Genomic DNA, 13073 nt, shown 5'->3' with positions numbered 1-13073 from the left:
CCAGCTATCACTACAGATACTTAGGAATAGCAAAGAACTTTGCATGTGCCTAAATAATATGTATTACCTCCCCTTTTGTTTGCTTGAATTCTAAGTTAAAGTAGGGATGAAGAGAAAAACTTGAGACTTTGATAATCGTTCAGAGAACTACTGTAACAGTTTAGTACTGTTTGTGAGCTTGTAGAAAAGCTCCTTTAGAATTAAATGCAGTCACCTTTTTGCTATTAATAGGCACATTTGCATGTATGTCAATGATCAATAGGTTCCCCTTCCTGTTCTCTGGACACTTAAGTTAATTATTCATTGCAGGAAAATCTGTTTATGTGCAAAGTAAACGTAAAATCCTCAAGCCCCAGAAAGAACTCCAGTCCTCAGACCATGCCTTCCTCAAAGAACCTTGCATTAGATCTGAAAGATTAACAAAACCAGGTTCTGGATGACTCAGGGGTCAGGAGAGCAAGTTTAGAACAGAGGGTTCTCATTGTTACAGACAGCTCCTCTGCCCTTTTAGAGAGGGAATTCCAGCTCAGCACCGCCACTGATAACGGTGTAACCTATGACAGGAGAAGAGGCAGACTCAGGAAATCAGGCCCCAAACCACTAAGTACTAAGCAAGGCAATTAGGCTTTAGACAAAGCTGAGACAAAGGTCATGTCACAACACAAAAAGCTTGCTTGTAGAGATCAGGGTCACAGAGACTGGGAGATCCAACAGAGAGATGGGATATAACTGAATGCTACCACCAGGACAGCTATTGTAGGTAAAGGGCAAACGGCAGTAGTTAAGATATTACATTGGCTCCTCTCAAAAGCCTTGTTTTTGGACCACCACTGGGGACCTAGACATTCTTCAGAGTACAAGGTCAAGACACCATCTTGTCACTTTCATGTGCTCCATTTGTACCCACATTTCTTACTCAATTAAACTTTCTGTAACATTGGCCATGCGTTCCTTTCTGAGGCAACCTTGGACTCAGTGACCCTCCGAAGAATTAACCAGAGTAATGCTAGCAGGGGGAGAACAGGTGGTTAGAATTCCCCTCATTCTTCCTTCTTCAGAAGAGATGGCAACGTTTGAGCTGGCTGGTGCATCAGATTCTCACTGAAGCAACAAGGACTTGCTTGATTTGATGCAAGTTCAAATCTCAGCTATGAATATGCACCAACGATTGAGTTTCAAGAAGCTTCCTTCGCAATGTCAGGTGAGCACTTACGTCAAAGCCAAGGAGAGAGTGTGACAGAGGCAATGGGTTGCGTAACACACCACACTAATTCAACTATGCAGGAGCTGCCTGCTACCTCTGCACTGCCTCTACTTCCAGGAAAGACCAAGTTAAAGATCAGAGACTCAAGAAGTGTCTTCACCCATTTAGGATGTTGAGAAACAAGTTCTTGAAGACAGTGCTATCTACTAATCATTGTGCATTACCATTAGAGAGGCAATTTCAACATCCAGTACCGAGGGCTGCAGACCTAAACACACCTTTAATTAAACTTTAATTAAAATCACTATAAAGGGAGAGAGGGTGTTAGTTTAAACTACAGTAAACTAGTATATCAATAAGCAACTATGTACTTAGGCTATTTCTATGAAATAACTAGTGGGTGGTTGTTGTTGTTTCATAAGGGAAGGGCATGAACTGCTTTCCCAGATGTCCTGCCAGCTCTTACTAGTTAGTGTCTCTGTACAACATGAAGTCAAAGAACTTACTCTCTTAACTCTCAGGCTATACTAGAGTCAGAGTTCACTTGTACTGCCCACCCCAAACTGCAAAGCTTTTAACCAGCCCACTACTATGAACCGCCACTTCCCTAAGCAAAAACCAAACTATCATCTCTCTAAGGCCCAGTCCAACAGCACAATACATTTGAAGTGATAACAGTCAAAGTAGCTCAGTCAGCAGAGATACAGACTTCAGCCATCCCTCCAAGAACAAAGCACCAGAGGGACAATATCATAATTCAATACCTGGATTCCTAGAAAACTCTCACTAGGCTCCCAACCTACCCAATCTTTTATAACTGTACCACAGAGTTTGGTTCACGGTAATATAGGGCCACAGCAAGGCACTGCTTTTCAGCTTTTCCTGAGGAGATTGAAATGAAAAAATTAGCATCCATTTCAAAGCTGGCTCAGAACTACTGCATGCAGTTTTACCATGCCATGGAATAGCAGAGAACATTAGGGGCTTCTAATCTGCAAACAGATTTAAATAGTAAGTTACTTGGACCCTGAAAAGTATGCACAGTTGTTTAAATGCTTCTGGTGTTCAGTAAGAGGTGATAAATAGTGAAGTGATAAATAGCAAGCTGCTGAAGGAGTCAACCACAATTTTCAAACTGCAGAAGGAAGCGCAAGGGTTGGTTTATTGGACGACTTAACTCTCTCAGCGGAACACATCTACCTTTTGGCTAGATGAAGCTGTGCTGAGTAGAACCAACTGGTCCCCGCATGGGATGTGACCATAACAAGAGATGTGAGGCTCCCTGTGCAGTGACTTTTTTGAAATTTCAACAAGTGAATGTGAACAAGCACTGTACCCCCCTCTGCAGGTATGTTAAATAAAGCACATATGTTTGCATTCAAGTTATGAACACCAAACACCAACTTCCTAAAATGTTTACACCTAATTAATGGAAAAACTGAAGTGATATAAACGAGTGTTCACCTAAGGTTTACTCTATCAATGATCATCAGAGCTTCCTTAACGTGCCATTTTGAAAAGAAACGTACCTTACCCCAAGGCTGATGAACAGTTCAGGCATAAGGAGCGCACATCAGAATGAACAGCATTACCCAGCTCACAAAACTCTTAGGATTCCAACAGGCACCCGTAATCTTTTAACAGTTATAAAGCTCATTTATTTTACAATCACCAGGTCCATGTTCTCCACCATAATGGAGTACCAGGCCAGCTTATTACAAAAGCCCTAGAGCAATTTCAGAGGCTGTTCCTTTCTGCAGTCCATCTTTTGGATAAGTATAATTGTTACTTACTTTCCACTAATCTAGTGAACAGCAGATGCATAAGCTATTCAGAAATCTTTGGCTGGCAGAAGGGAGATGACCCCAAAGTTTACACAGGAAGGGCAAAGCAGGCAGATGCAATTGTGGTATGGATTCACTTATTGGACCAGCTGGCTGAATGTAGGGAATAGTTCAACTGTAACAACCTCCCCCATACACCAAGTGGCATGTTAAGGGTTTTAAATCAGCTGCTCTAGCTCCAGTTTCCAGTCCCAGAAAATACATTTCCAAAACCCAGAGCCTTCCAAAAAATGTCAAACCTCTTATTACATATCAATTGCAGCAAGCCATATTGAGAGAAGAGGGGCAGTGGAAAGATTTGGTTAATATTTCCCTATTGTAGTTTAAAAAGGAACAGGGTCAGATTCTTGGCAGTATTTTCAAATGCTTTTGTAAGGGTTTAAAATTAGTCCCTTAAATTGTGAGCTCTTCAGGGCTGGTACCATTTATACAGCAGCTAGCACTGTGGGGTCCCAAATGTGACTGAAGCCACTGGGCTCCCCAGTATAGAGGTTATATTCATTATTCATGAGGAAGAGGGAAGGCAGCACATGCCTACAATCAGCTGGCAAATCATATGTTTGGACTACTAGCTTCATATGTCCTTTCAAGATACTTCAACCAGGTAACACACATCTAGCAAAGTCAAATTCTTGTAAGTGGGCCTTAAGAGTCACAAACTGCTATTTTGTTTACTCTGAATAAAAGCTCGCTCACTGGCTTGTAAACAGTGCAAGCACTGTCAGATACTAAACACAGGGCTGATTAATAACATGTGTGGCTGCTGTGATCTTCATGCATATTCAGTCCAAAAGCCTACACAAAAATCTAGGGGTGAGAGTTAGCATAATTTGGAACAATTCTCAGAAATACTAACCCCTCTTCAAATCTTCCTAATAAGCAGAGCGCCACCTTTGGGGTTTTCCACAGAAATAAGCCTTTTGTTTACAGGGCTTGCAGAATTCCACTCCAGGGGCTAGCCTGTTCCTGCTCAGAGAAAACAAGCCTGACCTCGGATTGCTGAAACAAAAACTGCTCCCTCCCTCCCCACACCATCACTCCCAGTGCAAAGGTAAAAAAAGCACAAGACATCATGCAATGTGACCAAGCTGATTGAGAACAGAATAAATGACAGCAAGAAATCCTGTTTATTGCCAATATCCCTGCAGGAAAAAACAAAAATCCCAGAGCGAAGAGGATGAACTGCATTGGGTGCACTCCTGGTTTAGTTCGTCAGGCTATGTTGGTTGTTCTCATTGTTTCTTAGCTGGTGAAAGGGAGGCAGGAAGGCAAATGGACCACCAGTATATGAACTGCAGCAGTCACTGCTTATCACAGCCCTCACACTGAATGCATGGAACAGACATTCCATCTTTCACTTGTTACCAGTAGGCTTTGAAAGACCCCTAATGCCACATTACGAGAGCTCTTGGGAGGGAGATTAGCAGGAGATCTCTGTTGCAAAGTCTTGCGATTTTATTGATTTTTATCTTGGGATTTTGTTAAGCCTCAATATTTGCCATTTATTTATTTTTTAAAGCCTCAGCCTTCTGGAATCTTGTGATGAAAGAATCTTGGGGGTTTGGTTTAAGTTTCTAGCCCTTGTGGATTCAAAAAAAAGCTTGAAAATGGGCCTGAACGTAACCTAAAAGACCAAAAAGGCCAACAGGAAAAAAAACCTCCCACCATCCCCTTTTATTTTTACATCTCACAATTGGAGGGGAGGGGAAAATAGGGCTGACATGCTTTTTGACCATGCGAAATTGGTGATATATCCTTTGCACTGACTCCAGCTACAGGTACTCCACCCAGCCCCGTGGCAGGACAGCTTGTTTCACAACAGCAAAACAGCTCGACAGCAGTATTATGAATTGAAGTTTTAGTGCTTATGTTTTAATGCAAATTCAGATTGTATACAACGGCCATTTGCACAGATGGTGAATCAGTTTATTATTTGCACCACAATCGCATCAAGTGCCAATCCAAATCAAAGCCCCACTGCACTAGGCACAGTACGTGCCCCCAAAGAATTTACAATAGACAGAGTGGAGGGGAAACAGGGGTGAAGTAACTTCCCCAAGTTCACAGCAGGAAATGGAACCTAGGTCTCCCAACTCCCTAGTGCTCCAGCCACTGGACAATGCTGCAGGCATTGAGATGTAACAGTTACCAGCTCAGGGAAGATGAAGATGTCAGATGGCAAGAGGTTTACTTGTTAGTTGCAAATAGGATTCACTTGCTACATCACTAATCAAGTAACTTAGGGACATGTTACATAGTGTACCAATAGGCTAATTAAAGCACCACTAATAGTAATTAATTGACTCAGACACCAGGACACATTCTCACATGATTTTGATTCATGGTAATACTGCAATTTTGTACGTGAGGTAACCATTTGGATGTCAGTATGGCTCACCTTGGAATATTCACTTCTGGGCTAGAAGGTCACTAGCCCAAGGCCCATACCAGGACTTTGTACTCCATGGTTACATCAGCATTACGTAAGCCTAAAGGCGGGGGATGCATTACTGAAGGAGTAGTTGCTCAGGAGAGATATTCCATGTACAATTGTCTTAATTGGACAGTAAGAATGCTCTTTTTAATCCTGGTATGTAGTGCCTGGATAGCAATCTAGGGGCCAACCAAGTTACAAATCATGTCCCTTTTCTAAGCAGCCCAGTCGATTAAAATCAGCAGTGTCAGACAGGTTTGGACGGGCAGCCAACACTGCGTGGCTGGTGCGCTTACCCTGATTACAGGGGAGCTGAACCGCCCACCGCCACATTCCCCAAAAGAGCAGCAACTTTTGAATCTCTCCTCATCCCCAGAAGTCTTCACATTTTCCAAAGCCAAGCGTGTGACCCAGAATTCTCAGTAAGCAGCAGCTGCCACAGCCATTCTGCACGCATCAGATCCTAGAGCAAGTTGCCATTTGTGAAGTTGTTAGGAAGCTCGTTCTGGGAACTGGCTCGGACGATAACGGATTCCTGAAAATGGAAGGCTTAGGGATTGAGGAAAACAAAAAGGCGGCCTTCTCTCTCCTCTTCTGCTGCTCTGTAGTAATCCATACATCAAGGGATCAATATTCAGAGATGGAAATCTGCAGGAACCAAACAACCAAGAAATATGCTACTAAGCTCCAGTCACACCTGCTTCTGTAGACTCACTCAGCTGCTTGTGGGCTTCTCAGCAAGCCAGTGGGAAACATTCTAAATAGGGCAGCTGCTGGAAGACAGGGAGAGCAGCCTGATGAGCCTGTGCTCCCTGCATCTAGGAGAAAGGGATCTCTGCATGCATAGTGGTTCCAACAGGGGTCCTAGTGGGAAGGTGCACAGAGTAACAGGTAACAGAAGCTATAAAGAAGTTGCCCGGAGACTGAATAGCTATGGGGAAAGAGGGATTTAAGTAGCCTGGAGCTCCTGCAGAAAGGAGAAGAGGTGAAAAAAAAGATAGCCAGCATACCCCTTCAGAAAGACCACCCTCTCTGATGTTCAAGGCAAGCACATGATGGCAACCACACTTGCTTACTCAGTCATTTCACTGCTAGTATCTTAGTAGTTTCTTTGTAAAGCATTCTGAGATACTGAGAATGAGAGACAGCATACAACCATGAAACCATGCTCCCAGGCTGTGTCTTTCTATTAATGAGCAACAGGGAAAAAAGTTTACACATAATAAACCCTGCAGACAGCCACATTCTATCTGTAAGAGTTCATTCTTTAAAGAAACAAGACAAGCTAATTCCATGGTAAATACTTGGAGTTATATACCCTGCTTAATAATATCTTGTTACGCTCTTTCCCAAGGCTTTAAATAGCTAACACTGCAGATCACTCAGGAGAGCACAGCATCCATGGAAAGAACAGAACTTATGTTTCACTGGTAACGCCGAAAACTATTTTCGGAAACATTAACAGGGATGCCAGTTTCCTCAAATTGGTTGGAAAACTAACTAGGGGAAGAAGTGTGTTACAGCAATACTCCTTTCCTTGGCTAAGAGATGTACTAGATGATTTCCAGATCTTTTCAGTCTCTATCATCATCATCAAAAGCAACCTTTTTCTTTCCCCTTTTAGGGGAAAAGTGGGTTGTGGGGAGGAGAGAAGACAGAAACACACTAAAAACATGCCCAGGTTATAAAACAGTAAGACAGTCCACTATTTGGCAAAATAGCTTCAGTCTAAGGTCTTTTGCAATTTCCGTCATAAAAAAGTGTTTAACTTACCATTGTATTTGGCACACGTTCAAGCTCAGAGTGCGTTTTCAACTAGTTAATTTTATGTCTATTTAGCTTTTCATTAATAGAGTGAAAAAATGTCTGCTGTGTAATGGATGAGATTTAAATTAAAATTTTATTCATAATAAATACTTCAGAAAGAAAAGGAGGACTTGTGGCACCTTAGAGACTAATACATTTATTTGAGCATAAGCTTTCGTGATCATACATCTGATGAAGTGAGCTGTAGCTCATGAAAGCTTATGCTCAAATAAATGTGTTAGTCTCTAAGGTGCCACAAGTCCTCCTTTTCTTTTTAAAAGATACACTGTAAATTCCAGGGCTGAAACCTAGATGGGACAATGAAGTTAACAATTCTTAAAGCACCATGTGATCTTTACTTACAAGTGGTCAGGTTTTATATCTCATCTAATGACTGGCTGTATATACAGTGCTCTGCATTGCGACCACTCCAGACTAAGACTGGCAAATATTAGGCCAAATGGAAAGGCACACAGGTTCCTGTAATGAAATTAATGAACCAGAGGTAAGTCTGTTTTGCCTCCAAACCATTATCAAACTATGCCTAAAGTAAGGCGCTCCTCCCTTCCCAAGCTATACTTTCAGAATGGACCTTAGTCCATCATTAGAGAAACTAAAAATTCAGTCTTTAATATAGAATTGAGGGATTACAAGAGAGATTGAGAAGGAAAAAACAATAACTTTAGCAAATAGGGAAAGACATGGAAACAAGGTTAACAGTATTGTATTAGATTTGCATGTTTCTTCCAGGACAGGGCTTCTGAGGTTTCATTTCAATGTGCTTTCATATTATTCAGGTGCCCTAAATTCTAGAGACTGATCTGAAGTCAATGAGCTATTTCAGAGAGTCAATTAATAAGGAAACTAGATAAATGCCTTAATGAATCTTGGGAACACATAATACTCCAGATACAACAGTGATAACTGGAACAGGGCAACATAATTTCTGCTGGATCTAGGTCAGCAACAGAGCAATCTTCATTTAACTCCAGGAAGAGGACAAGAATCACCAGAATTTTTTTTTAAAAAAAAAAAAGGTTATATTTTAAAGACCTACTCATAGCACAGAGCGCTCTGAATGAGTCCATTGATGAAGCACTGGTTATTCATCTAGGAGAGATGAATGGAACAAAAGGGTTCTCTTAAATGCATCCTGAAAACAGAAGCCAAATCTAGCAGTGACATTTCAAACATGTGCCCTACTTCAGGAATAAATTCAAGAGGGGGAAAAACACACCACACAGCAGAGGTAGGAATCTAAGCTACAGAAAGCGTATGAGCCCCTGCCCCCCCCCAACTCACCACTCTAGTGAATACGTAATTTTTATTTCATTGTGCAGGGGTTTACATAGACAGTGTCTATACATTGAAATATACTTCTCATTTGGAATTATAAAATTAGCACCTACTAGGGAGATTACCAGTTAACAATATGTTAACCTCTGAGCCAGACAAGCCGATACTAATGCAACATGCAGTGATCAACAGAAAATTAATCCATGAATGTTTTCATTACATTTTTTTAGTTTCATTATGCTTTGACTCAATCAAGCATTTCATTATGGCTCACAGGAGGGCACTCTCCTCCAATTCTGTGAATGCTGCATGGGATACATTTTCTGCACAGCAAAATCAGTTCTAGCACAGTAGGTGGCCAATAGAGAAATGGAGGGGGGAAAACAAAAAAGAAAAAGTGTTGATTTACATTCTGCCCTTGAAGTGAAGCAGGTTAGGGGGACATTTTGGTTGTTAACACACAGCAACAGGAAGTTACTCCATTTCTGCTACCATTTGGAGAAAGCAGGGGGAATTGCCAGTCATACAAACGTGGACAGCTCTAACCAAACTTAGTTGGTACAACCATCACTTGGGCCTCATTTTAGTGAGCGAATGCCTGCTAACATATCCAGGGACCAATGATCTTTCTTAGATAACTGGCAAATAACTGATTCTGCTAGTTTAAAAGCACTAAACAGAAGCTTTCCTGTATGCTGCAAAGCACAAGTCTCATGGACACACTGCCCTCTTGTGGCAATTCAAGAAGTCTTAAGCCAGAATCTATTACCAGTGGCAGGAAAAGACAGTGTGCTTGTCCCCACCGATGGCATTGTTCTCTTAAAAGTATTGGAATGTGCAAGTCAGAAACAGCAAATTGTTTTGTGAAAGTGCCTCTCCAACTTCCTTGCTGACAAGCTCAATCTGTTTGATTTCTAGTTTATGTTTGGCTTTCAGTTCCATGAGGACTTAGTTTGGAAGAAAGACAGTATGAGAATAGGTCACCTGAATGAAGGGGACAGGTTTAAAGAGGAATCACCCACAAGGCAGGTCAATTTTACTTAATAACCTTAACAGTATTTTAAGTCACCATATCACTACTTTATGATCCAAGGGATAAAAACATTCATTGCTTGAGAAAGTGACCATGAAGGAGTAATCTATATAGATATATTTGAAGCGGGTACACATCAAGAAAGGCAAATCAAATATTTAGTATTTGAAAACAGTCTTCCCTGTATTTCCCAACAAAAACCCACCAGAGAATGGATAGATTGGCTTCTGAGGGAGCACTATAAAGCTTGGCTAAGCGATGAAAAAAATGCATGGAAGGCAAAGGGAACACATGAACATCAAGGAGGAAGAGGAATTTAGGAGGATACAACCCCCGCGGGTCGCAACCAAGCACAATGGGATAAAATACAGTGGAAAATTTAGGCTGAACAGGAAAATAATCTGAAAGCACAATCCAGTAGCCTGTTGAACAATCTGTGAGAGAAATCACCCCATAAACAGAGATTTTAACACTAGACTGTACAAAGCACGAGAAAGGGTTCAACAATCCTGCATTGTCTCTTGGGTATGGACTAGATGACTTAAGCAAGCAAGCAGTCAGGTATGGGAAAATATTACTGTTTTATGAACCATCATTTTTCATTTTCTATGGAACAATAAGGGGAAGGATGGTGCAGGGGTTAGGGCACTAGCGTGGGATTTGGGAAACCTTGTTTTGACTTCCTGCTCTACCAGACTCTTTTGTGTGACCTTGGGAAAGTTACTGAGTCTTTTCATGCCTCAGTTTCCTGTCTGTAAAACCCAGGTAGCAACGTTTCCCTGCTTGCAACAGTGTGGTGAGGCATTCAGATACAATGGTCAAGGGGGCCATGTAGACACCTTGTAGAGACAGAAGTTGGCCTTTTTGTCATGTTTCACATTAAGGGGCTGTTTGTGCACTGTGCCCTTCAACAAGTCTCTACACTCTATTCTTATAGGCTTCACAGACAACAAATTCTAAATTTGTAGATGTGACCTAAACATTTATACTGATCAATCAATTATCCTTGTGACGCTAAATTCAGGCAGCTCCTTGGTGTTCTCTAGAAGACCCAATATCTATCATAGTCATACTATTATCCAAAAGTTAGAAAATTGTAACAATCCTTTCTGACTAAAAGATGCCTGAAGTGCAGTCACAACTCGTCTTTGGATGATGCATTTTGTAGGACGTCAGCAAATGGCTGCTCCAGCATTGTAGGGTGCAGCCCGAGCACAATGCATGAAGATTTAGTGTTTAACTGCTATTAGCACAAAAGGTAGTTGTTCAAATAAACCGCTGTGCAGAGTATTGAAAAATTTACTTTTAGGGATAGATACAGCTTTCTGCAACAAAGATGCTGCAACAATCGGCTGGATACACAACTATGTAAAGTTTGCAACAAGTGTCTCACAGAGCATCTGGATTAGGGCAGCAGGCAAATAACCCTTTAAGGGAACTGGCATTACCCAATCTCACACATACATTCCTCCCCAGCTCCTCCCTGCCCCATATCCCCTAGTATCTTTCCATCTAAACCCATATCCTTTATAGGGAAAAGAACAAAATCCAGAACAGAACATAGATCACCGTTTGACAAACCTGCGGCAAGTCCTATCAGCCCTGGTGGTCTCCCTGATTGGATTCTAAGCATATTGCTACCACTCTCCTCAAGCCACTGGGAGGAGTAATTAAAACAGCTACTCAGTTTTTGAAACTCCAGGATCCACAGATTAAAGAAACTGACAAGTCATTAAGAGGCACAGCAGTTACGTTAGGAGTGTGTTGTGATGTACTGTAACACAAAATGTACCTGTTTAGAGGATGCCAAAACTACAGTTTTCAGCACCAAGATAGCTGATTTCTCTGGCTTGACTGAAGACACTTTTCCTTTAAAAACAACAAAAAAAAAAAAAACAGAAGAGAAGAGCATTTACAATGATCAAGACATGGTTACTCTGTTTGACAAGAAACATCATTTGCACTGAATACACTTTGTAGCTGTCATTGCTCCCTGAACAGTGGATGTCCTGTGCAGTACTAAAAAGCATAAAGATGCTGAGCCCAACCAGATACTGTATTTCCTACTTGGCAGGCATTTATTATATGAAGGACACAAACAGATTAGCTACTAGCCAAGTGGGTAAGAGAGCGCCTCTTTGCATAGATAGAGCAGAGATTGTGTGGGATAGATGATATTTTCCCCCCTCTATTAAACCATTTTAAGTTTCGATGATGCAAAAATATTTAAATAACTATGATGTACATTTTAGCTTACTGTTTCATGGTGATTGGCTGAGACTTTGATCATTGGCATCAATGCAGGCTGGAGCTCTGTGACAAAGTAATTCTCACTTATGCCTGCAGATGGCTACCTCACCAAAACAACTATCATGCATAAATACAGGGTTTGTTTGTTGTTTAAATCTATTGTTAGGCATGTAAGGAATGAAGAAATATTCCAAGTGCTTAGTCAGCCATTAACTGAGGTACCACAGAGAACTTCTCTCCTGCTGACAAAAGTGATATAGAATGGAATTATGGAATTGGTCACGTACACATTATGCTTTTCTAAAGACATAAGACAGAAGATTTCAGAGAAATCAGCCAAAACTATTAATGCAAAGCCTGTCATGAAGACAAACATTGTCCTAAAAAGAGAAAAAGAATTTAGAAAGATTTAGTCACAGGCCACGCCTACAGCAGTATTCCTGTTTGCTTCCTCACCAGAGCAAACATACTAAGTGCGTATTTGATTTAAGCCTAATAAATCACAGGAAAGAACTTGCAAATAAAACCTTTCAGAATGTTTTCAGGTAGGGAAAATTGCTGAAATGCATGTCTCTTTTGTTGTTCTCTTGCCACAGAGGGCAGGACAAGAAGCAATGGGTTCAAATTACAGCATAGCAGATTGATTAAATCTCAGGAAAAACCTAATTGAAAGAACAGTAGGACAATAGAACAAATTGCCTAGGGAAGTTGTGAAAGCTCCTTCATTGGAGGTTTTCAAAAAGAGGCTCGATAGCCATTTGTCTTGGGTGGTTTAGACAACAAATCCTGCATCTTGCAAGGGGGTTAGACTAGATGACCCTTGCAACCTTTCGACCCCTATGGTTCTTTGATTCAGTATGACAAAGAAATATAGCATACCCTATAAAGTGAGCTGTCTAGATACTTCTCAAACGCAAATCAGACTGGTTGAGGCAACACTATGTCTACCATGTTTTCAAAATACAGCCAGCGAAGCGGAGACCCCAGAATTATTAGTTATATAAATCACAGATATGTTTAATATTTTACAAACATTTAGCTCCATATCTGCTTTTGCAGGAGAAAAAAAGTTTTTGCATAAGAAATGAGGTTAACAGTGTTTAATTTATTACCTACTACAATGAAAAACCTTTAGCAAAATCCTGGCTCTTTTGTAGTCAACAGGAGTTGTGTCATTGCCTTCAATGGGGCCAGAATTTCATTCCT

General features: G+C 41.1%; 1 protein-coding gene across 17 annotated transcripts in view; it reads right to left on the bottom strand.

The window, feature by feature from the left end:
• GNG7 (G protein subunit gamma 7) overlaps window positions 1-13073 on the bottom strand; it is a 128830-nt gene that overhangs the window by 91634 nt on the left and 24123 nt on the right. For 8 of the 17 annotated variants that reach the window (XM_077841852.1, XM_077841850.1, XM_077841866.1 and 5 more), the window contains one exon: window positions 11410-11486. The exons of 6 other annotated variants lie outside the window; for them this stretch is intronic. The gene's annotated coding sequence lies outside the window, so the exon portion shown is untranslated. Of the gene's footprint in view, window positions 1-7651; window positions 7769-11409; window positions 11487-13073 lie in introns of those variants that run through there. 3 more of the 17 variants (XM_077841858.1, XM_077841867.1, XM_077841854.1) reach the window with 2 other exon arrangements.

This window comes from Eretmochelys imbricata, chromosome 25, assembly GCF_965152235.1.
Source record: "Eretmochelys imbricata isolate rEreImb1 chromosome 25, rEreImb1.hap1, whole genome shotgun sequence".
Classification (NCBI taxonomy): Eukaryota; Metazoa; Chordata; order Testudines; family Cheloniidae; genus Eretmochelys; species Eretmochelys imbricata.
The sequence above is the reverse complement of the archived record's forward strand: the minus strand, read 5'-3'. Positions and strand labels throughout refer to the sequence as shown.